The 23,987-nt window shown below is 34.3% G+C and overlaps 1 protein-coding gene across 3 annotated transcripts in view; it reads left to right on the top strand.

Moving 5' to 3' along the window:
- The first annotated feature begins 244 nt into the window (after nucleotides 1-244).
- Nucleotides 245-23,987, top strand: part of LOC111051467 — a 63,916-nt gene continuing 40,173 nt past the window's right edge. For 2 of the 3 annotated variants that reach the window (XR_005571458.1, XM_039429495.1), the window contains exon 1: nucleotides 245-472. The gene's annotated coding sequence lies outside the window, so the exon portion shown is untranslated. Of the gene's footprint in view, nucleotides 473-23,758; nucleotides 23,870-23,987 lie in introns of those variants that run through there. The other variant, XM_039429500.1, reaches the window with a different exon arrangement.

The raw sequence follows: 23,987 nt of genomic DNA on the forward strand, positions 1-23,987 counted from the left end.
ACTATCGGGGTCGCGAAGATTGGAGCAGCTATCACATCTTCAGTCAAGATTCGGGTCGTCATCAGAATCGTTTCAAGTAGTCCGCGACTCGAGTCGTTCTATCACCAACACTCCCACATGTTTGCAGTAAACGAGTCAGTAAACGACTCGAGTCGCGACTTGGCAAAATACTCACGAATCACTAGGAGGCGGGAGTGTTACTGCTGGGAGGGGAGAAATGGCAAGTCGAGGGGATTAGCATAGTTCAGTCAAAGTGTTGTGTTGACTACTCCAACAAGCGTCGTCGCACTGTAGAGACCGCGGCGGGAGAGAGACCCGCGAGAGAGTCAGTCAGTAGTTTTCGGCGAGTTAATCAGTCAGTCTCAAGTCTCGACATTGCAGTGTTGGTTGGTTGGTGGTGAGCTGGTGAGGGTGTATTGCTTCTGTGAAACTATCTATTATCGGCAGAACGGACACCAGCTACTGAGAAGAGGTAGGCATGTTTCATTTTACAAATAACATATCACTTATATTGACAAAATTTCAATATCCAATAATTTTTGCGGCATACTGTTACCATATCAATTTACAATAGGAAATTCGATTTTCCCTTTATGAGAGTTGTCAAGGGTTGTTGCTCGAAGAATTAGAACTCTGATGAAAAAAAGTTAAGTGGTTCATAACTTCACGGTGGTTCGGAGCCCATTTTTAACCGTTTGTCCATATTTCTGTTATTATACACTCAGATTACCAACATAATATAAATTTCGGGATAGAGGGGCATAATCCTCAAAAAACATTGAATTTTCAAAAATGCTTGACTGAGGTAGAATTGATTTGTTTTTCAAATCCATCAAATGGAATCTTCCTATTCCATGACTTGTCTTCTGGTACTGAATATTGTGGAAATTAATTTGAAATATGAACTCTTGAATTCGCATTATCACACATCTTTACTATTTCAACACCATTTCCACACTGTGCATACTTTATAACGGATGAAGATTGACAAAGACTACCTATTAATTCAAACTGTTATTCAACACCTACAGCTAATTATTCATGCATCATCAAAACGTAACTCTTGTTGATTCAATATGAATACTATTTTTAATACTCAGAATCTTCAGCCACAGTAACTCAAAATAGTTTTTCCATATTATTTATTTGTAATACCTTGGAAGTAGCACTTGATTATTCAAATCGTGATAGATAATGAAAATATAATATTGATTGACCAACTGATCAATTTCCAGGAGAAGGGGAGAATAGAAGCTTAAATTTCCTACGTGTAAAAAACTTTCTACTCCCATACTATTGACATAAACTTTATTCAACAACTTCATATGAACTTAGGAGACTACTTCTTAGAAATTTGAAGCTCTTCTTCAAGAAATATTCGAAAATTGTCAGTAGCCTACATTGGATTAGTGGAGTATATCAGACTATAATATATCTTCCTCTCTCGAATTGAACTCCAATCTTTATAAAGTATACTGTGCTGCTGTTCACACAGTATCGTTTTCATTTTGCAAGCGCCCAATAGAGCTTTAGAAAGAATAGTGATATAATTAGAATAATAGAATTATTGTTATACATACACATCTGTTCGAACAACAAATAATTCAAGCTATAAAGAGCAACATTCAACAATCGATTCAATATCACACCTTACAATGATAATATTATAAAAGAGCCTATTTGCTTGGAGTATTATGCTGCTTGAAACTGTTTTCACTAATATCAAGGTCTATGAAACGTTACTGGCACTCTTTTAAGCAATTTTTTCAAAAACATTTGAATGAAGATCCTATTTGCCTGAAATATAATTAAAAGGAAACGGTGACTTGAGATTCAATAGCATAATTCTCAAAGTATGCTTCAATTCACTGCTGAACTAATTTGATTCGGTGGAAAATAAAATGATCCATATTATAATTTGACAGGTACAATAATCGAGGAGTAATAATTGATGAAAACGTGACTTAAATCTTGCTACACATAGATTTTTATCAATGTCTTTATTATAGAATTTTGGAAAGAAAATTTTATGGAAATTTTATTAGAAAGGATAAAATATTATTCCAAGACTGATCATGTTATTTCATGACTTTCAAATCAAAAAATAGGAACAATAAATTTTTGGATAGGTACTTGATTAATACACGGGCATTTGATGGATTCAAATTAATAATAGGCTATCTTTAATTCATCAATGGTATCAATCCTTTATTATCTACAGGGTGATTCATAATTATGGTAAAATAATTTAATACGTGATAGTAGAGGTAAAAATAAGAAAAAAAGTTCTTATAAACATATATCCATAAACGCTTCATTAGCGAGCTATACAGAGTGGAAGATTTCTTTCGGAATTCAGTTCCTCTGGTGAAATACACCGATGCTGAATTTTTTGGGGACTAGTTTTTGAAAAACTTATGCTGGATTCATATGAAAAAATATCTGAAAAATTGAATAAAACTAGTCTGGAATCTGTAGTTATGGAAGAAAGTTATTGGGCATCAAACGTAGAAGTCTGTGTTTTTCTACTTAGATTTTTTGCACATTTCAACTTTTTTTCTCAAAAACTACTCACACTACAGATAAACGCTTCATTAGCGAGCTATACAGAGTGAAAGATTTCGCCCGGAATTCAGTTCCTCTGGTGAAATACACCGATGCTGAATTGTTTGGGGACTAGTTTTTGAAAAACTTATGCTGGATTCATATGAAAAAATATCTGAAAAATTGAATAAAACTAGTCTGGTTTTAGACTAGTTTTATTCAATTTTTCAGATATTTTTTCATATGAATCCAGCATAAGTTTTTCAAAAACTAGTCCCCAAACAATTCAGCATCGGTGTATTTCACCAGAGGAACTGAATTCCGGGCGAAATCTTTCACTCTGTATAGCTCGCTAATGAAGCGTTTATGGATATATGTTTATAAGAGCTTTTTTTCTTATTTTTACCTCTTCTATCACGTATTAAATTATTTTACCATAATTATGAATCACTCTGTATAATAATTAAATTTATGTAAAGCTCTTTTAGAATCTGTCTCTCATCAAGATGTTGAGTTTACACAAACCTCAGTTGACTCAACATCAGTTGATCAAACTCATTCAATTGCAAACAATAGTTCAGCAAGTTCAGAAATTGAGAGCCTATATGCTATATAGTATTGAGTAAGGTTATTATATGCTTGTCAGAAACTAGATCATAGCAATTGGATACGGAGAAAATCATGCTCTTCGATCGATAATAGAAAACCTTGGGGGTTTCCGACCTCTACAATATCTATCCGTCCTTCAACCAATCTCTTCGTTCTCGACTTACATTCCCATATTCTTCGAAAGTTCTTAACTCTATTCGTTATATTTTTTCTGGAAATTAATATACAGTAACTGGACCAGTGAATCGTGATCTCAGTATGATTGTAAATTAGTTTTCTGTAGAATCAATGAAACTCACCAACTATTACAACATAAAGGGAATATAGGTACTATGGTTAGACTATTTCTCAGCTCTTACTCAACCCACCGAGGCTGCTAGATGACTCAAGTTTTCAAAAATTTGTCAGCAGTATTTTTGAGATGTCAGCTGAAAATTGACAGATTATTATTAAAACACAACAGTGAAAATATGGTGACAGACTCCGATTGATTGAAATACAATTACAATACTCTGATGACAATGCTGGACACGATTTGTCAATGAAAAAGCTACGTGCGCATTTCATGACCGGTACCGTACGTGTAGAGGAGTATACAGTAGGTATCTATACCTACAGTAAGATTAGATTACTGTTAGATTACAGTAAAGCCGCGTTTACACTAGCATTAACATTTTGTTAATAACTGAATCCTAGAGGTGCGTACAGATTTACGCGCCGCGAACATGAGCAATTCACTTTTAATCAGCTGATGCCAAGCTTTTTATATCTATATCTTATATTTGTTAATAACTTAATCCTAAAGGTGCGTACAGATTTACGCGCCGCGAACATGAGCAATTCACTTTTAATCAGCTGATGCCAAGCTTTTTATATCTATATTTTATACCGTTTCTGTAAAAATACAGATATAGTCAGCTGATTAAAAGTGAATTGCTCATGTTTGCGACGCGTATATCTGTACGCGCCTTTATAGATTCTATTAGATTGAACATAATTTATCATACACATGATGAACATATTTGTTTGCCAAGTTTCGTTCAATCTAATAGAATCTATAAGTATAAAGTTATTAACATTTTGTTAATAACTTTGGTGTAAACTCAGCTTAGGATTACTATGTAGCTGTGACCAGTGAGTATAGATTGTAATTACATTATTTATACTCACTGGTTGTAACCCTTACAACACTGACAACTGTGTCCAAATATGAAGATGATGGACATGCATGATGATGAAAATATAATCGTGGAATCCCATCGTGAGAAACAGGCCTTGAATAACTGAAAATCTGAATGTTTAATAATAAAATTCACACCTCCATTAAAAGCGTCATGTTCAAATGTAGCGTCATGTTAAGTAACGCTTTAGACGTTCAATCTTGACTTCCTTTCTTGACATCCAACTAGTGGTCGATAACAATAAGTCAGTACTTGGACTCAACAGTACTCAATTTAATTTTGTTTCAAATTTTTCTTTTGATTAAGCCATGGATGATATGCTCCAAAAATACTCGTAAAACATTACGTTTACGTTACACGCTTCAGACGCTCAATTCTTGACTCAGTTTTTTGAGACCTAAATCTTGCCAAGTAGATGATACTAACAAAGTTTTAGCTAAGTCGGCGAAGTGAGTTATTCCGGAATGGAGTTACTCTATTTAAAACAAAGCAAACAATTCCGAAAACAACTCTATTTAAAACAAAGCAAAGATGGTCTACTCCGAAAACAACTCTATTTAAAACAAAGCAAAGGTGGTCTGCTCCGAAAATAACTCTATTTAAAACAAAGCAAAGGTGGTCTGCTCCGAAAACAACTCTATTTAAAACAAAGCAAAGGTGGTCTGCTCCAAAAAAAAAACATTAGGTTGAAAATAAGGTACCTTGCAGACACCGGTGTGAAATATATAAAAGAGTGATTCATAGAATATTATTTTCCACTAATTTTGTTGAAAACATAGTATGAACTTGGATGATCCATATTTCAAAAGCACTGCAAAGTAAGCTCAAAGCAATACTGAGTTTTACGTACCATTAGTACATACATTGCTGTCCATTTTTCTAGGGAAATGTGATGAGTTTGCCCGCATATATTATTAATAGACCGGCATTTAATACTCACACATACCATAAATAACAAAGGCAATAATTGAGAAAGTTTATACCCATGCCCCATGTCCTTCCGCAAATTCTAGATATGCACAACTGAGCATGGGTTGAAGAGCAGACTAGTACAGTAAAGGCTATAATATTATAGTAGAGAGTATTCTTTATCACAATTCTCACTCTTCTACGAATTAGCGAATGGATAGTTTCGCTTTGAACTTGGAGAGTTGAGCTTCGTACGAAAGATGTAGGCTACATCAGAGCTGCATCTACTGAATTCATGAATTAGGGAAATCTCAATTTGGATTCATGCAAGAGAAGCATGAATGAGAAAATACATTATAAATATACTGTAATAACTTGGATCACAGTGATTGAGAAAAATATGTTTAACCTTCTAGTCGTGACCCTATTTTTTTCTGACGTTAGTCGTGACCTTGGGTCCCAGGGTCCCGCTTCTTTCATATTAAATATCTCATTATTTTTCAAGATATAATGTTATTCTATATATTCTAATATGTCCAAGGGTTATTGATGAACGCAACGAGCACTAATGTTAAGCAGAAATCGATCTTCATTATAATTTTAAAAACATATTTATAAAATCTAGCATTTTTAGGGTAGTGAAAAGAAACGTTTGGTTCTTATTTTTATAAAGTGAAAAAAAAATGATAGTGTTGAATACTATTATGGATCTTACATGCAACACTACAAGAAAGATGGGAAAAAATTGGAATGTCATAGTCCACTACCAGGGTAGTTTTTACCCTACCCACAAGTTCATGTTGCACAATCTTTGCAAAACTTATGAAATTATAGTGATGAATACTACTATAAATCCTAAAACCTACATGAAACACTACTAGAAACATAAAAAATAGATAAGGTTATATAAAGTTCACTTTTAGGGGAAGTTCAGTACCCCTAGGATCACTTGAAGTTCATGGTTTCACTATAATCCTACTCAGGGTCAGTATTTCTATCCTGAACTATGAATTTATTTTTATCATCACCAATTTCATTGAAATAGAGAGCTAGAAGTCAATTTGTACATTTCTCGAAGTCTGTCCAAAATGTACTTGTCGACTGCTTCAATCCAATTACTATTGCATAAAAATGTGAATTTGAGAAAAAAAGTTAAGTTAGTCGTGACCCAGGGACCCAAAAGCGTCATTTCACGAAAACAACAAGTCACATAGCACTAAGACTCTACATCAAGTTTAAGTGTCTACTGACTTGAATTTACATGGGTCACAATGGACAGTAAAGTGAACGGAAGCAAAATTATGACTTATACAAAAATTTCCCGGGTCCCTGGGACCCAGGGTTACGACTATAGTGAGGTCCACTTTATAATGGCAGTATAATAGGAGAATAGCGATACCGATTCTCTGCATTAATTAATTATATTTCTACACTGTCAAAAACATAATTGGCATCATTGTGGACCTAGAAAAGGATAGTACCACCGGCTTTGTCGAATGATAGACAAGGATAGCAAAACCAAAGTTGAACAAATACTGTCATTATAACGTATATTGAATGCTATATTTTGTCAGCGTTGAAAAATAGTGGAACAGTCAAAAAATGGAGATTAATTTATATCAATTAACAATTAATCCTCAACTAGAGAAGCGTGAGGATGGTTTCTTTCAAGATATGAAGTGAACATCTAATTTTTCTCAAGTATTTTACACCCTTCTTATTGCTCCTCTGCATCGTTGTATTGCTGCACTTTTCTTTTTTCTCTCAGACATCTCTCTCAGTAGTAGCTGAGTTGTTGGAGAGGAGGTCACGTTTGTTTGAGCTCTCATAATTTGTTGTTTTTTGTGCGGTTCTTGATGGGTTAGAAGTCTGAAAATTTGTCAAGTCATTAGTGTAGGTGTTTTTTACAAGTTACATTTATTGAAAATTTCTTACATCGTTCCAGTCGCCTATTATCAGTTAATATGTCTACTCCTAAAGCGACAGGATCCAAAGCAGGTAAGGGCAAGGGTAAAGATAAGGCGGCCGGCGCTGCTTCGGGCGCGATAAGCCGGTCGTTATCTGACGATGCCAGACTTGGACTTTTTTCTGATGTCTTGAATGCAATCAAAGTAACTGTGTCAAACACTTTAAAGGACGCTTCACTTATCTCTATTAAAATATCTTCTAGAGTATCATTCATCTAGTTTAGGGCAGCAACTCTCCGATATGCAATCAGAAATCAATCATTTAAAGACTAAGCTGAAGGAATACGAAACTCGTGAAAAACTACACCATGTGAATCTCGATGATCTCGATAATAATCTAAGGCGCAATAATCTTCGCATATTCGGTATTGTGGAAGTGAAGATACGGACAATGTGATAATAGATATCATAAAGACTAAAATGGGTCTGGATATCGATAAGCAACTGATCGATCAATCGTATCGTGTCGGCCGTATACGACCTGCTGATCCACCACCCTGTCCAATCTTTGTGAAGTTCTCCAGTTTCAATGCTCGGACGCTGGTGTTTTCGCAGAAGCGTAAACTGGCGGGAAGCGGCGTCCTGATTCGTGAAGACCTTACCAAGAGGCGGTTGGCTCTCTACAGAGACACAATCACCAAGTATGGTGTACGAAATATTTAGACCAACGAGGGTAAAATAATGTTTGTGAATGATGGTAGGTGGTCGGTAGCTGCTTTTGCAGAGTGTGCTGATGGCAGCGAGCGACAACAGGCTGATGATAAACAGTTGTAGCTGTAGACAAGGATTGGAATGATGTATACAATTTTTAGATTTATATTCTTATAGATCAGTAGGAAGTGAGAAATTGATTTTTCTTTTTGTTTAATGCATTTCAATTCTAGTCTTTTAATTTTCAATGATTCATTTTCACCTCTGGACTATCGTAAATATTACCAAATTATATTATTTTTGTATTGATATCTGGCATTATTTTAAAAACATAATCATTCTACTACTCAAAAAAATGAAGTAATTTTATTTATATTTTTAATTTCTGTTTTTCTTTATCGCTGTGTTTTGAGTTTGTAATGTATTTATGTAACATGATGTTTTCCATAGGTCTCTTCAGATCTGGCAAAGGAAATTAAATTAAATTCAATTCAATTCTTTATTGCCAGAATTTAACAATGCAACAAATCAAGGTCAATGAATCAACACTTATTACAAGAAAATAAAATAAAATTAACTACCGAGAACTAAATACTAAAAATTTTTTCAGGCACCACCAGCAAAAAGAAAAGTCTTTGACCGCTGGTGGGAGGCGCAAAAAGTCCGATTTAAAATAAAAACTAAAAACAAAATACAATTTACAATACAAAATCGAGTTGATGACTAGAAAAGAATACTTCACTGCAAAAAAAACAAAAGAGTGATAACGAATTTTGAGAGAGAGGGAAAAAAAGATTTGCCAATAGGAAAAACTAAAATAAAACAGAGATAAAAAAAATGACTACCATTCAGGTCTCAGGAATTACAAAAAATAAAATAGAGATTGCTTTATAAAAATATAGGCTATTATTACCACCATTCAGGTCCAAGGGAGAAGAAATACTTTTCCTCAATCCAATCCTAAATCAATCAATCTGCATCTGTCCTGCAGTCTGTCTCTCTGCGCCTGTTCTGCAGTTCTACCTTCTTCCTTAATCTTCCCATACTTTTTTCTCCTCTTCTTCATTCTGAAAATCCTTCAATCTTGTTCATCTTCCTTCCTCTCTGATCATCGTTTATCTATCACCTGCTATCTTCATTTTCGGGTTAACTAAGAGAGCTACCGATAGAATTTCATAGGCATTGGCCAGGGGGATCGACATGATAGGACACTGTGAGGAAAACGTCAGAGGAAGTAAAATCTACCGTAGGCTAAGGTACAGTTTCTCTTCGGAGAAGCAGTGTAATGGGGGTGTCGGTGTGTAACCACGATAACATCCGTCTGTTTAGGACGTCTTCTATTTAATTTCTCCTTCTATTTTCTTAATCTTCTTGTTCTTGCTCTTGTCTTCTTCTTCTTCGTCCTCTTCTTCTTCGTCCTCTTCTTCTTCTTCTTCTTCCTCTTCCTCTTCTTCTTCTTCTTCTTCTTCTTCTTCTCTTCTTCTTCTTCTTCTTCTTCTTCTTCTTCTTCTTCTTCTTCTTCTTCTTCTTCTTCTTCTTTATCTTCTTCTTCATCTTCTCCTTCTTCTTCTTCTTCTTCTTCTCTTCTTCTTCTTCTTCTTCTTCTTCTTCTTCTTCTTCTTCTTCTTCTTCTTCTTCTTCTTCTTCTTCTTCTTCTTCTTCTCTTCTTCTTCTTCTTCTTCTTCTTCTTCTTCTTCTTCTTCTTCTTCTTCTTCTTCTTCCTCTTCTTCTTCTTCTTTTCATCTTCTTCCTCCTGCCTTTCTCTGCCTCCTTCTGCTAATCCTCCTCCTCTTTCACCTCCTGTTTCTTCTTCTTAACCTCCTCCTTATTCTCGTCTTTCTCGTTCTTCTTTTCTTCTTGTCCTTTTTCTCCTTCTTCTTTTTTCTCTTCTTCCTGTTCTCTCCCTATTATTCTTCCTCTTCTTCTCTAGTTCTCTCCTTTACTTCTCCTCTTCCTGTTTTCTCTCTTTCTAATTCTTCTTAAACTCCTTCATCTCTATCTGTCTTATTCTCCCCTGTCTTGTCCTATACCTCCTATACCTTGTACTCCTCCTCCTACTCATTTATTCCACTACTCCTATTCCTTTTTTTCCTCTCCTTTCATGATTTCTCTTCTTCTTTTCATCTCCTTCCTCTTCTCCAAATTCACTTTGTATGTCTGCTTCTCTGTTTCCCTTCTACTCTTTCATCATTCTTCATCCTCGTACTTCTTCTTTTTGTCCACCTTCTTTTGTCACTTCCTCATACTTTTCCACTGCATTTTCCCTTCCTTTTCCAGTCTCTTTTCCGATGTCCGTTAGCGTCTCTCTCTTCTCCTTCTTCATCCATCTCCATCCTCCTACTTCTTCAGTTCGTACTCCTTCTGTCACCTCATCATACTTTCATACAGATAATACTTTCATACTTATCATACAGATAAGAAACTAGTAAAATAATTTTCAGTCAGCAAAATATATGTTAGGTACTAAAACTTGAAATGATGATCGCTGTATCTCTACAAAAAAAAATATCTTATTTATCAATTTGATAACACATAAACCATAGAAATGATTATCTATATAACCAATACGTTCCACTTCATTCTCTCTTCCTTTCCATTTCCAGTCTCTTTTCCACTTCATTTTCTCCTACATTTCATTTCCAGTCTCTTCTCTTCATGTCCGTTGGCGTCTCTTTTTCTCTCGTTTCTGCTTCGAAGCGAAACTGGATCGTTACGTTTCAGCAACGACACAACAAATTTCCTCACTTTGAAAGGCGTACAGCGTGCTGTGAGAAGTGTTGAGATACTGTGAACTACTGTGAACTGTGCCAGATGCAATGCTGCTTTCGTAACATGTTTTTGCGCGGCTTCAGAGACACAGCTTCAGCTTGGAGCGGACTGCATTCGCCCAGCACAAGTCACAAGGACTCTGCGCATTGTATTGTCATCAACCAGTTCGAATCACTCAGCAAGAACAACAACGAACATCTGACTCCCACCAGGCCTCAACATTAATCTGCTCAACGAAGTCACTTTCGATTCCACAACAATAATGTGTCGAATGCATCCTTAAGCTGCATTTTCGTTTGTGCGTAAATTTCCGCAGTCTACGACGACAAGCATTGTTGACATTCATATTGTCCAAATTTCAAGTGTGCTAAAACAGCTGATCAAATAACGTGTAATTATGATATTTGCAGTGACTGATAGTGTGTAAAGGTGCGTACAGATATACGCGCCGCGAACATGAGCAATTCACTTTTAATCAGTTGACTATATCTGTACAGAAAAGGTAAGATACAGATATAAAAAGCTTGGCATCAGCTGATTAAAAGTGAATTGCGCATGTTCGCGGCGCGTAAATCTGTACGCATTTTAACACAGCTTAACCCAGAAAGAAAAGATTCATCAGTGATGATAAAGTTTGCCTTTCTCTATGATATAATTATATCTATTCTGTTTAAACAAAAATTAATCGACTGTACTGCATTTTTTCCAAGGTGTTGGTATAATTTTAGTGGTTTATACTAAGGAATAACGTAGTACTGCATTTTTACTAAAGTATTGGAATGAAAATGTTGGTGGTATATTGTTTATACTAGAGAAAAACGCAGTACTACATTTTTCCTTTGCCCACTTGTGATTAAAGAAATGCTATTGCCCGGTAATAGTATATTTCGCACCTAGGGCCGAAAATAAGACTTTTCCAGCTCGAAATCGGTTTTCAAGTCCGAGGCCGTAGGCCGAGGTCTAGAAAAGATTGAGAGCCTGAAAAACATTTTTGCCCGTGGTGAGAACGTTATTTTTCGCCACACAGAAAAATAAACAATATATATATATATGAGAATAATTGTTTATTAGGCACTTCCGAAAGCAAAACAGGTAGGTCATAGCTCTAGCAAATCTGAGGTAATCTGGATATCAGGAAATTGTCCAAGTATTTTTATTTGTTATTCTGATTTGTCTAAATAACATAAAAGATTATGTTCAATTAAGTAAGAGGTTGAGTTTATACTTTTTATTCTTCCAAATGACAATAAGATGATATTATTATAAATGTTTTGATTCTTGAATAATAAACACAAATGATGAAAAGTTTTTTGTTCAGCTGTGTCTTAGCACACTTGAAATTTGGCCAATCTGAATGTCAACGTCAACAATGCTTGTTGTCGTTGACTTCGGAAGTTTAGGTTAGAAGTTCTATCCTACTCTGAAAATCGAATTTGAATAGTTTATTATATATATCGTATCTGTATTTTATTCATTCAAATAAAATGATAGTATCTTATTGCAGAATACTTATTCAATTCTAGAAACATAAACTGATTCCGTTTCATAAACCATTTTGTAAACACGTTCACATCAAATCAGAATCAGCTGACTTCAAGGTTATTTTACAGCCCTAGGGCCGTAAAACTTTTACCGGCCTGGTCAGAAACAAACATTTTCGGCCTCCATGTGACGCACGAAAACCAGCTCATTACATCCAAGTGGGGCGAAAAAGCTATTATAACATACTCGTATTCTGGTTGTACGTATCTGTCTAGATTTTTCACAGTATAACATTAATAATGTTAATATACGTCAAGGTTAATAATAAACATCACCTTGTATTAAGTACTTGCATTGATTGGATACTGAACATTTTTAGTACCCTAACTTGTAGCGTTTTTTTGTATGTTGGCGTTGATACTCCTACACCTTCCTGGGTTATTCTTGTGAGTATCTGCTCGGAATGTGTATGTAGAATAATATTATTAATAACATTGCAGTTTCTAAGCTCGGTTTGATCTGATTTTTCAAGCTAGCCCTACCTTAGATCGGATGTTTTACCAATATAAACTTGGACACAATTTTTAGTTCAGTTCTTATTGCAAGGATAATATCTTAGTAATACTATTAAGAGTCGACAACATAGACCTTCTACTAAAACGGTTGCGAATTTTGTTTACGACATAACCTCAAGCCTGTATCAACAACTCAAAATCAACATCTCGTAAATGAAAAATAGGAGCTAAGAAGTGAATAACTCAGTGAAGTAGGCTATACTAGTGACTAGACTACTTTGTTGTGAAGTCAAGGTAGAACTGACGACTGAAAGAGATGAATTAGGTTGGGGGAACGGGACAATCATAATCATCCCATTCTATTCAATCTCTTATCAATCTTCTTCTTCTTCTTCTTCTTCTTCTTCTTCTTCTTCTTCTTCTTCCTCCTGCCTTCCTCTGCCTCCTTCTGCTAATCCTCCTCCTCTTCCACCTCCTCTTTCTTATTCTTATCCTCCTCCTTTTTCTCCTCTTCCTCCTTCTCCTTTTCTTCTTGTCCTTTTTCTTGTTCTTCCTCCTCTCCTTATTCTGTTTCCTCCATCTTTTTCCTTCATTTCCTTGTATATTTCTCCTCCTCTACCTGTTCTCCATATCCCTTTTCCGTCTACATTTTTTTCAATCTTAGTTCAACCAAATTTCTCCATATTATTTGTTGCTACATATTCAAACTCCTCAACCTATGACGACTCTCATGAATTCGATAATCACAAACAATTGTGTGACACAACAAAGGCCTACTTCATCCATTCATAATAATATTGATATACAAAGAAAAACATGTTGTTGCCAAAATTGTGAATGGAATCATTTGAAATTGAATAAAAATTTAGCCAACTCAGCATAATCAGCAGATTTCGAATCCGTTAATCACAAACAATCTTGTGATACAACAAATGCCTACTTCATCCATTTATAATATGGATATATACAAAGAAAAATATGTTGTTGCCAAAACTGTGAATGGAATCAATTGAAATTGAATTGAAATAAAAATCAAGCAAACATAATACAATCAGCAGATTCGTTTCTATCACTTTCTCTCTGTTGTTACCAAAAGTGTGAATGGAATCTATTGAAATAGAATAAAAATTTATCAAACCTTACACAATCAGCACATTCACTTTCTCTATTGTACAATTCAATAATTATCTATGCATATTTTATAGCCTCCTGATAATCAAGGTATTACATGCAACAAGAATGTTTCTCATTAGAAGACTGGACAAGGTCTCAGGGTGCCTTTCAAGTTTTTAGAGTTAAAAAAAGTGAATTGAAATAATTCATAACAACTGTTGGTCCTTTTTCTGTGACTGTTGACCAGTGTTTCCGATTCGTGAATCGGAGATATTCCTATTCGATTTGAGAATTTCAAATCTTAATTTGAAATTCATACATCTTTGTGAGGACCAGACTATTACTGTAAGGTATGTGAGAATTTCAAACCTTAATTTGAAATTCACACATCATGGAGACCAGACTATTACTGTGTTGTATTTGAGAATTTCAAATCCTTATTTGAAATTCACACATCTTTGTGGAGACCAGACTATTACTGTGTTGTATTTGTGGGCTTCAAGTAATTGAAAACACATCTTCAAATTATTATTCATTAATTTTTTATTAATTTAAATTATACAACACGTAACTTACTTCTATTCCAACAAACAGCAGGCCTACATCTTTTCAATTTCTTCTACTACTCTCTTAGTTAATCTTTCTATTCTATCCAACTGAATTAAAAAAAACGGATATTCCTGCCATAAAATTCATTTCATCAAAGAGTATGATTAATTAATCTAGCCGCAGTGTAGCAGGATAATGCAAAGCTGTCATAACACTGTTCCATGTTCTGAAGTGTTCATTTTTGTCACGTGGAATTATCGTGCTTTTCAAATCGTGGACTAGCTTTCATTAATAATCCTCAACAAACTCATAGTGGAGATGGCTGGCTGAATAACCTTGTGTTGTTTTTTATGTAATCGTGAAAGGAAAAACATGCATATTGAAATCTTCAAGAGATGTTATTATTATTGAATCAAGGGTATGGTAGACATCTCGAAGTTTGTATGATCTAAATGACCACGCGCCTCAATCCGAGGACTATTTATAATCATTTCTTTTCGTGATATTCACGAGAATGGAGAATACATGCGACAGTCATGCGATTTCATTGTTAGTGATAGAGATTGAAGTTGATTATGTAACAAAATTGAGAGGTTCAATATTTATGGATGAAAAAGTGGAATTCATAAGAGAAAAGATTTTATTTTCAAGCAGCCGAGATTATGAGGCGAGATTCGGGAAGAGTAAAGGAAATTGCGTGATGAATGCATTAAATAACAAAGAATTGCGTGAGGAAGAGGTATAACTGAATTGCAGGGCAATTGCTTATCAGACTTGAATAGGAGATAGATGAATGGAGATTGTGGTGCTCAGACTGTATACATATACATAATTATATACACATATAACAACATATACACATACACATATATATAATACATAATTTGTTAGTTTTGAGAGTGAAGAAAGTGCACAAAAACGACGTGAGAAATAAGTTTTGAGGCAGAGATGACGATTTGTTTTTGTCAAGAAGTGTCACATTAAATTAATGAGGAAAATCGTAGTTAATCACAAACTTTATGAAGCTTATGCTGACCATGACCATCACTTTAGTGTTGGAGTATCCTAGACAGAGATGTACAATATTTCAAGTAACCTTTTATTGAGTACTAGTAGTCTATCTATCAATTATTACTTCCTGTGCAATCCTCTGAGATATTTCGATGATTTTATTTGAGATTTTATGAATGTCTTTCTTTTCCAAAATAAAAGGATTCTATGTATTTTGATACATATCAATCCTGTTCAAAATATCCTGCTCCAATTTCATTCTTATGAGACAGGGGCGTATATAATGAGGGTGAGCGACCCCCCCCCCAACCCACCCGAAATGATTAATATGAAGAAAAATCAGTACAATAATTACAGAAAAAATCACAGTAATCTGAATTTTTGACGGCCTGACGGTAAATTAAAAAGTGCGTTCAGCGCAAATTACCCTCTGCATATGAGCAGAAAAACTGATATTAAGTATCATGGGGTGTTACTTAAAATCACTTGAGCTAACATAAACCTTGCCCCCCCCTCCCAAGATATATTCTATATACGCCACTGTTATGAGATGTATTGATATCAAATTGTTGAATAATCTATAATTATAATAAGAGAGAGTAGGGTTGTGTTTGTTCGTGTGTTCGTTTGTTCGTTTGTTCGCATCAAAACATGTCAACTTGTGGATTGCATACCGGAAAAACGGGAATGATTTAGATCTCCAAATTTTGCACATAGATTCTAAAAATATCAATCTCGTGCACCTGGAAGCCCAAATTCTAATTTTCCTTCTAGATTTTTCAGAATTAATGTTTAAATTTCATTAATGCTACATTCCATTTCATTAAAAAATCACAAAATCGTATGGTCGAAATTAAAAAAGGAACATCTGTTTGTATATTGCTTCCTACCCGAAAAACATAGTTTTGAAACTTAGTTTTCCTGATGCAATGTTTAGGCGTACACGAGGCATGGATTATTAATTTTTCAGCTAGAACAATTTTTGAGACAAATGCTAAATAAACGTCTACAGTTTCATCAATGCTGTATCGGCAATATGAAAACGCATGCAGTTAATATGTCTTTCAATGAAGGTGTTGTTATTTACATAAAGAAATTATATTCTTCCATTTTTATTCAATTAAAATTTCAAAATTATTCGAGCCCTGATAGAATGACTGACTCACTGTACATAGGCCTATTTTGAATTCTTCTAGATTTCATTACGTCAAGTTTTGAAAAAGACCCTTGCGAAGCACGGGTTACCTGCTAGTTAGAAATATAGCAAGATGATATACTGAGGTCAGTCCTTGAAATCGTTAACTACATGAATGAATCCAAGTGCGAACAATGATACATACTAATGATCATGAAGTGAATGAGAATCAGTTGCAATCACAATGGCAACCTCATTGCAATACTGTAATTAGGATAATTCTCAATTCAACACTCTTCTAAGCGATCATTACTTTTATCAGAGGTTAACTTTATTACCACGTCGTTGGTCGTTGAATTTGCTACAAGATGAAATCAAGAACTTCACTGAAGGACATAATATGAATGTGATAAAACACATAACATTATCTTAAATGTCATTTGCACTCACTTTTGTTAATAGATGTACTTATCTTTACTGTCACAATATGAATTTTAAGGGAAATCATTTCCGAAGGAATTGAAGACGTATCCCGACTTGATTATCCTAGCTATCTTGTTATCTCATTTTTTCTATAGCTCTTCAGCCCATTGTGGGCTTTGGCCTCCTCCACAACATTCCTCCAAACGTTTCTATCAATTATAAATCCTCTCCATCCTCTATAACCCATCCTTATCAAATCACCCCTTATCTCATCTTCCCATCGTATTCTTGGTCTTCCTTGTTTTCTTCTCGAGTGAAGCTTCTCTACTTTCGGCATTCTGGTTTCATCCATCCTATAAAAAGATATCTTGTTATCTCCTAAGTCTGAAAAAGTGGCTATTGCTCATTGATCGGTATAATTATGTATGTTCAGATACGTTGATAAATAAACCAAATAAGTGCTCAATGACATCAACCCACAATCCACGGAATCACTTGAAATTTCAAACTGTGTTATTGAGGTTACTATATTTAGAACTTGAAATCCAGTTGATGCCTGCAAAGTTCAAGTGTTAAACTGTTGAGCGTTCAAATGAAGAGCTGACCTACAGGTGATGAACACATACTACAATCATTTTGACACACCTAAACATCAATATTTAATTATTTGTTGGAGATGAGAACTGTTTATTTTATAGTAGTATACTGAGTTAAGCAGTTCAAATACCAAGAAGTCTTATTGATTTACCATTGGCTCATCCTTGATAAATGTCCGAAAAGTTTAATTTTCAGGAATCATATCACTATTCTAAACACTACACTACACTAGGATCTTAGCTAACAGGCTTGGGTGGAGTACCTTGAAATGAAACATATAATATTTGATTTTTTTCTGATATCAATGAACTCAGGGATAGGAGAACTATGAAGCTGATTTATTCTTCAATAATATGGAAATCTCCAAAAATTCTACTTAAGTAGAAATCTAAAATCTTAAATTCTACTTAAGGGTAGTGCTTACAACCACTGTTATCCTTGAAGGAGTTTTCCTTTACAAAACCATATTCTTCCTGTAAAAATATCGTTATCATTGAAGACTATCAGGGGAGAAGGTTTGTTTCTCGAGAGACTGCTTCACTTCACTTACATTTTACGAATCTCATTAAATTATCTCATTTTGTAATCTTATTACATGAGTTATAAGATGGAAAATTAATTTAACGACATTTTTATAACATTGTGCTCCAGTTTAATTGAAAATCTGTTGTAGAACACTCATTTTATGGGCATCTTTTTTCAATATTTCACACTAGAATGCTCAATAATAAGACTGCATTGAAAGAGAAAGTAAGTTTACGGGTGAGTGAGTTCATCTCATTTAATAGCTAACACCATGCTACAAGAGTTGGTGATTCACTTTATAGTTGAACAAGAGTGGAGTTTCTTGAATTTCACCAATATTCTTCCTACAAAATATATCCTCACGATTTACTCAAGATTAAGGAAGCATTTTGACATCTTCTCAACAAAAGAACGTCAATAATGATCCAGTCAACCAGTCAAACGAACGGTGATCCAGATTCCAGTACAGTTTGATGTAACAAAACAAATCACTCGAGATTTGATGGAATGCCCATCTCTGAAAACACCCATTTAGTAGCTAACACCATGCAACAAGTGTTGGTGATTCCACGTTAAAATGAAATGGAATGAAAAAATTCTTTATTAGGCGGAGTTAGGACTTTTAAGTCCCCTCTACCACTCAACCTCAAAACGTTATAGTCGAACTAGAGTGTAGTTTCTTGAATTACACCAATATTCTCTCAATATTACAATATATTCATCCCCACGATTTACTCAAGATTGGGAAAGCATTTTGTCATCTTCTCAACAAAAGAACGTCAATGATGATCCAGTCAAACGATCCAGACTAGAGTACAGTTTGAGGTACCTAATAAAACAACTCACTCGAGATTTGATGGGATGCCCACCTCTGAAAACACATAACTATTATAAATGAGTAACTACTATACAGGCACATTTATATTTTTCCTTTAGGGCTACTCTTAAATATAATAAAAAATTATAAATCTAAGTACCCTTTTAATTGTTCAATCACGACATGTTTCGGCCAAGTTTCAAGTAGTCAAGACTTTAAAATTGCATTATATAGCCGATATCATGATTGGACAATTAAAAGGGTACTTGGCATCAGACCTGCATCATTGTAGAAATCAATCTGAAAAAAAACAAAGCAATATTTACAATATATTGATTCTCATGAAGAGAACCGATAACAATTTTAAAAGGGTACTTAAATTTCTATTTTTTATTTATAGGCACATTTATATTATGACAATGCCAGTAGGTAAAGTGACATATTGACAGCGTAAGAATAGTCACACCAAGTGAATGAGTGAGTATATGTGGAGGAGGACTCAGCTGAGGCAGACGAAGATTTGAAGATAGAAAGAGAGAGTATGAGTGAGAAGAGATGCATTTAGCGTTAGTTTCGCAACTTCCTGTGGCCAAAGTTAATGGCCGCCAATCACAGTGGATGAGGTGGAGGAGGATGAGAAGAAGAAGGAGGAGAAGGAGGAGGAGGAGGAGGAGGAGGAGTAGTAGTAGTGGAGAAGAATCTGAGGAGGCAGAGGATCAGATTCATCTCAGAGCTCAGAGCCCCCTAATACAGTTGCAGCCAAACAATATCAAACACACATTCCGGACTGATGTTGGTTCACGATGTGGATTAGTGTCAGTGCACCATGAAAAACCTTTATGATTAAATTAATACTTAATGATTTAATAATGAGCATAATCGTAAAGAACTTATGGATTCGTAATGGAAAAATCGCACAATCTTGAGGAATAACATAATTAATAAAAGTATGAATTGAAATCACTGTAAATAACTCAAACACTGTAAATCACAATATAAAATCACTATAATTGAAAATCATGAAGTATAAACATTTCTGGACAATTTCTATCCAAATTTGGGAAAGGAACAGAAGTCTTAAAGCCCAAAACTTTTCCTTTCCCAATCATTCATAATTGAGAATGATATGTATGTATCAATATATAAATTAATAAATGTTTAATAATTATAGGAATTATTCCTCACCTTATTTTCTGAGTCAATAATTATAGTTAAGTACTAAAATTCAATTGAGATTTTGTGGTAAAGCTTTATTACCCACAACATATTAAATTACTATGGAATATGACATAGGAGTCTCTCACTCTTCAAATGAAGATATATTCTTGGTATATTAAGTGCCCCATATTTAATATAGTACGTTTACTATACTCAATTTCCCGAGGTTACTACCTATAATTTACTTGGCTTACTAAGTTTACTACAGTATATCTTTTTCTAATGAAGACGATAGTAACCTTTCATAAACATCTGGGTATGCAACTCTAGTTTGCGCAAAGGCATTTGCCCATGCAGATCATTTTCTATTTAACTGAGTGTATTCATGAGATTTCTTTATCATTTGTTGTTGTTTGTATTGAAACTATGTTTGATTTTGTAAATTGCATTTTTTGGAAATAAATATATATTTCTGTCTGTCTGTCTGTTCTCTGAATTCTCTAAACAAACAAGGGCGTCTCAACACAAACAGGTCTATCACGTCAAAAATTTTAAGCATGAATTTATCTTCAATATGAACGCCTGGTAACTTATTTTCAGAAAATTTACTTGCTCATACAGTTTTTGATAATCTTATAGATATAGATCCAACCAACACAATAGTAAATAATAATTTACTCTATTGCATTTACTCATGAATATTTAACTTCAAATATGAACGCCTGGTATTGTCAGACAATTGACTTGCTCATACAGTAGTACATAGAACATAATATATAATGTTATAGGTAGATCCAACCATCACAATAGTAAATAATATATTTTATTGTGTATACATATACAATAGTAAACCCGCTGAGGAGGAGTAGCGTAGCCTAACAAAAATCTGGCAAAGGACCTTTTGGCAGAGGCGTGTATTGTTACACGTCAAAGGTCTTTAACATCATGTTAGACTTCTTCAATTCATTGATTAAACGAGTGATACAAAAAACTAATCAATATAAAAAATTATTGTTGCAATAATCTAACTTCGAAGTGGTCATATCATTTCCAAAACTTGAAATGAATGTCAACTCGAATTTATGATGGAAATGAAATTATTTATTTTATTTTCATTCTGATCTGCTTGATTGTCTTTGAATTTCACCAATTCAATACCACAATGTATGCGAAACTAATATCTTCTCACGTCAGATTAAGGAAGCACTTTTTCATCTTCTTAACAAAATATCTCAATGATGATCTAGTCAAACGAACGAACGATAATACAGATTCCAGTATGAGCTTATAAAACAACTCACTCTTGATTTGATGCAATGCCCACCTCGGAGAACACATCAATTTCTTTATTGGTGGAGTTTTTATTGGTGGACATCCTATTCCAAGAGAATCTCAATCATTTCAATCGGAATTTACATTCAATTTATGGAAGACAATCTTCCCAAATTACAATCTTTAGTAGTTTGTAATCTTGATCCTATTAATATACTTGATACTACTGTATTGTGTACTCCACCTTTCTCATTATGGTACTTATTCCATTATAATCATTAATATCTGCCATTGTGAATGAAGTATTACTCAGTGTTGGAATTTTCTGAGGCGATATGCTTTTATGGGGTGAATTACATATTAAACGGTGGACTCACCGATTATACAGGCATTGCAGACTCAATGTACAATGAATGTGAGGACAGATTTCTCAAGTGCAGAAGATTAGAAAAGTACTTACCCTAAGACTAAGTATGAGATTTTTGTAAATCATTTTTAATAGGCTTTTGTTCGGTAGTAATAGTGCATCTGATGGCTTCCTCATTCATGTTATATGAAAGATCATCCTTTATGTGAGTAGTTATAGCTTAAATTAATAATATTGTTGAACCCTGTTATATAGATATTTTACCTTCTCCATTGTTTCTAAGAGACATACAAGTCAAGAGCACATCGGATCGCTGATTGAATTATCAAGATTACACGGTAAATAGTTTCTTAAATACTGGCAAACAGGCTCAAGAACTAGGAAGTATGAAGCGTGAACTTAATGGAAAGTACCAACAGATACGGTACTCATCTTTATTGCATGCTATTGCATGCTTGCCTGTGGGAGCTGATCCGCTGATGCAAAACACATTAAAACCATTATTTTGAACAGGTAATTATTTTTACTCTGCTAAGAAATTGATATAACTCTGCTAAGAAGAATGCCAATGTAAGCCTGTTATTGAAAAATATGTAAGCTTGGCTAAAAATTTACAAGGAAGAATGGTAGCTAGCAAGCTCCTACCGTACAAGCATACTGGAACTATAGTCTACATTCTGAATAGGATTTTTATTATTTTGATACACGATTTTCCCAACTCAAACTTCTCAATTCTGATTGAAATTGTTAGTTTTTTAGGTATTTTAGAACTTCCTCATACAACTTTATGGTTAAGCCTATTTTTCAAGAAGAGAATGTCATTGTTTAGATATTTTAAGAATTCCGTATACTATTTTATCAAGAAGAATACAAATCGATATAGTCTCTTTGAATATTATCAATTCTACTACTACTACAGTATTACAACTCAACTCTACAACGATATGGCCATAGGCGACACTATAGTCAAGCGCACGAAAATAGTCTGATGGAAATTAGAAAAGATGATTGCAACATTTAAAAATTGAATTTTTGGAAAATTGACCATTTAAGTGCAACGTTTAGTTGCCAGATAAGAGTTGATTAATATTAACTTGAGAATGAGAATTAACCAATGGGAATATCACGACAAATAAAATTATTCACTGGGGAGATCCGGTTCTTGATGGTAAAAATTGAGGTATTTTTAATTTTTCAATAGCACATCAATAATATCGATGAAAAATACAGTACTGATAACAGAATATTTCCATTGAAACTCATTGGAGATGCAGAACAGTCATTCAAATCATCGGATCATCTCTCAACGTCTCTATGAATATGATTAATCATTATTCAACAGTTTCAGAAGCACTATTCAAAGTAAATTACAGTCACTACTATTATCTAACAGATGAATTATCCAGGTCAGTGTTACGAAAATTCTTAATTAAAACAAATAGACTGTTACAAAATTGCTTCCGTATTGAAAGGAATAATTGGCAGCTGCAGAATTGGATTCCAGAGTGCTGACAAGCATGAAATGAAAATATTAATGGAAAGTTGACAGTTCTGATCATAGTTTTATTGTAATACTTTTCATAGAACTGTAAATTTCATATAATTTTTTAATGTGAATACTTTGTTACCTCTAGAAGAGATTCTATGAGAAGTATTAACCATAGAATTTTTTAAATAAGAAGCACCTCAGGGCTTCCACAGTTCTGATCATATTTTTATTGTGTTACTTTTCATAGAACTGTAACTTTCATATAATTTTTTAATGTGAATACTTTGTTACCTCTAGAAGAGATTCTATGAGAAGTATTAACCATAGAATTTTTCAAATAAGAAGCACCTCATGGCTTCAAACTTCAAGGAAAACTGCAACACGCTCACATCACGCGGCGCTACTTCTGATGATGGAAGACGGAAGTAGCTTTATAGTGTCCAAAAATGGGTTATCATTGGTGACTTCCGCTACTTGCAAAACGGAACAAGGCACTAATCGGAAGGTAGATCGTCAAAGAATAATAATCAACAGTCGAGCTGAAGAAGAGTGATAGCAATCACTGTTCATTGTTCGATAAGTGCGAGACAATGTGTGAAGTTGATTTTGTCGCGCGATTAAAATATAAGTACAGCACTTGGCCTAACAAATAATGTATGAATGTGGCGTCACATGACAACAGTTGGTGAGTTGGTTGGTTGATCGGAGACAAGTTTTTACCTCGACCTGGATTACGGAGTCCTGGCTTTCATAGCACGTCACTTGGGATGCGATTAGTGTTCGAGGGTAAAATCCATTTATGAACGATTTATCAATAGGCTTAAACAAGTGGTAAGATGAATACTCTCAAATAACAACAGTATAATTCCCATTATACTGTAGATATCCGCAGTATAACGTATAT

Source organism: Nilaparvata lugens, chromosome 1, assembly GCF_014356525.2.
Source record: "Nilaparvata lugens isolate BPH chromosome 1, ASM1435652v1, whole genome shotgun sequence".
NCBI classification, from domain to species: Eukaryota; Metazoa; Arthropoda; class Insecta; order Hemiptera; family Delphacidae; genus Nilaparvata; species Nilaparvata lugens.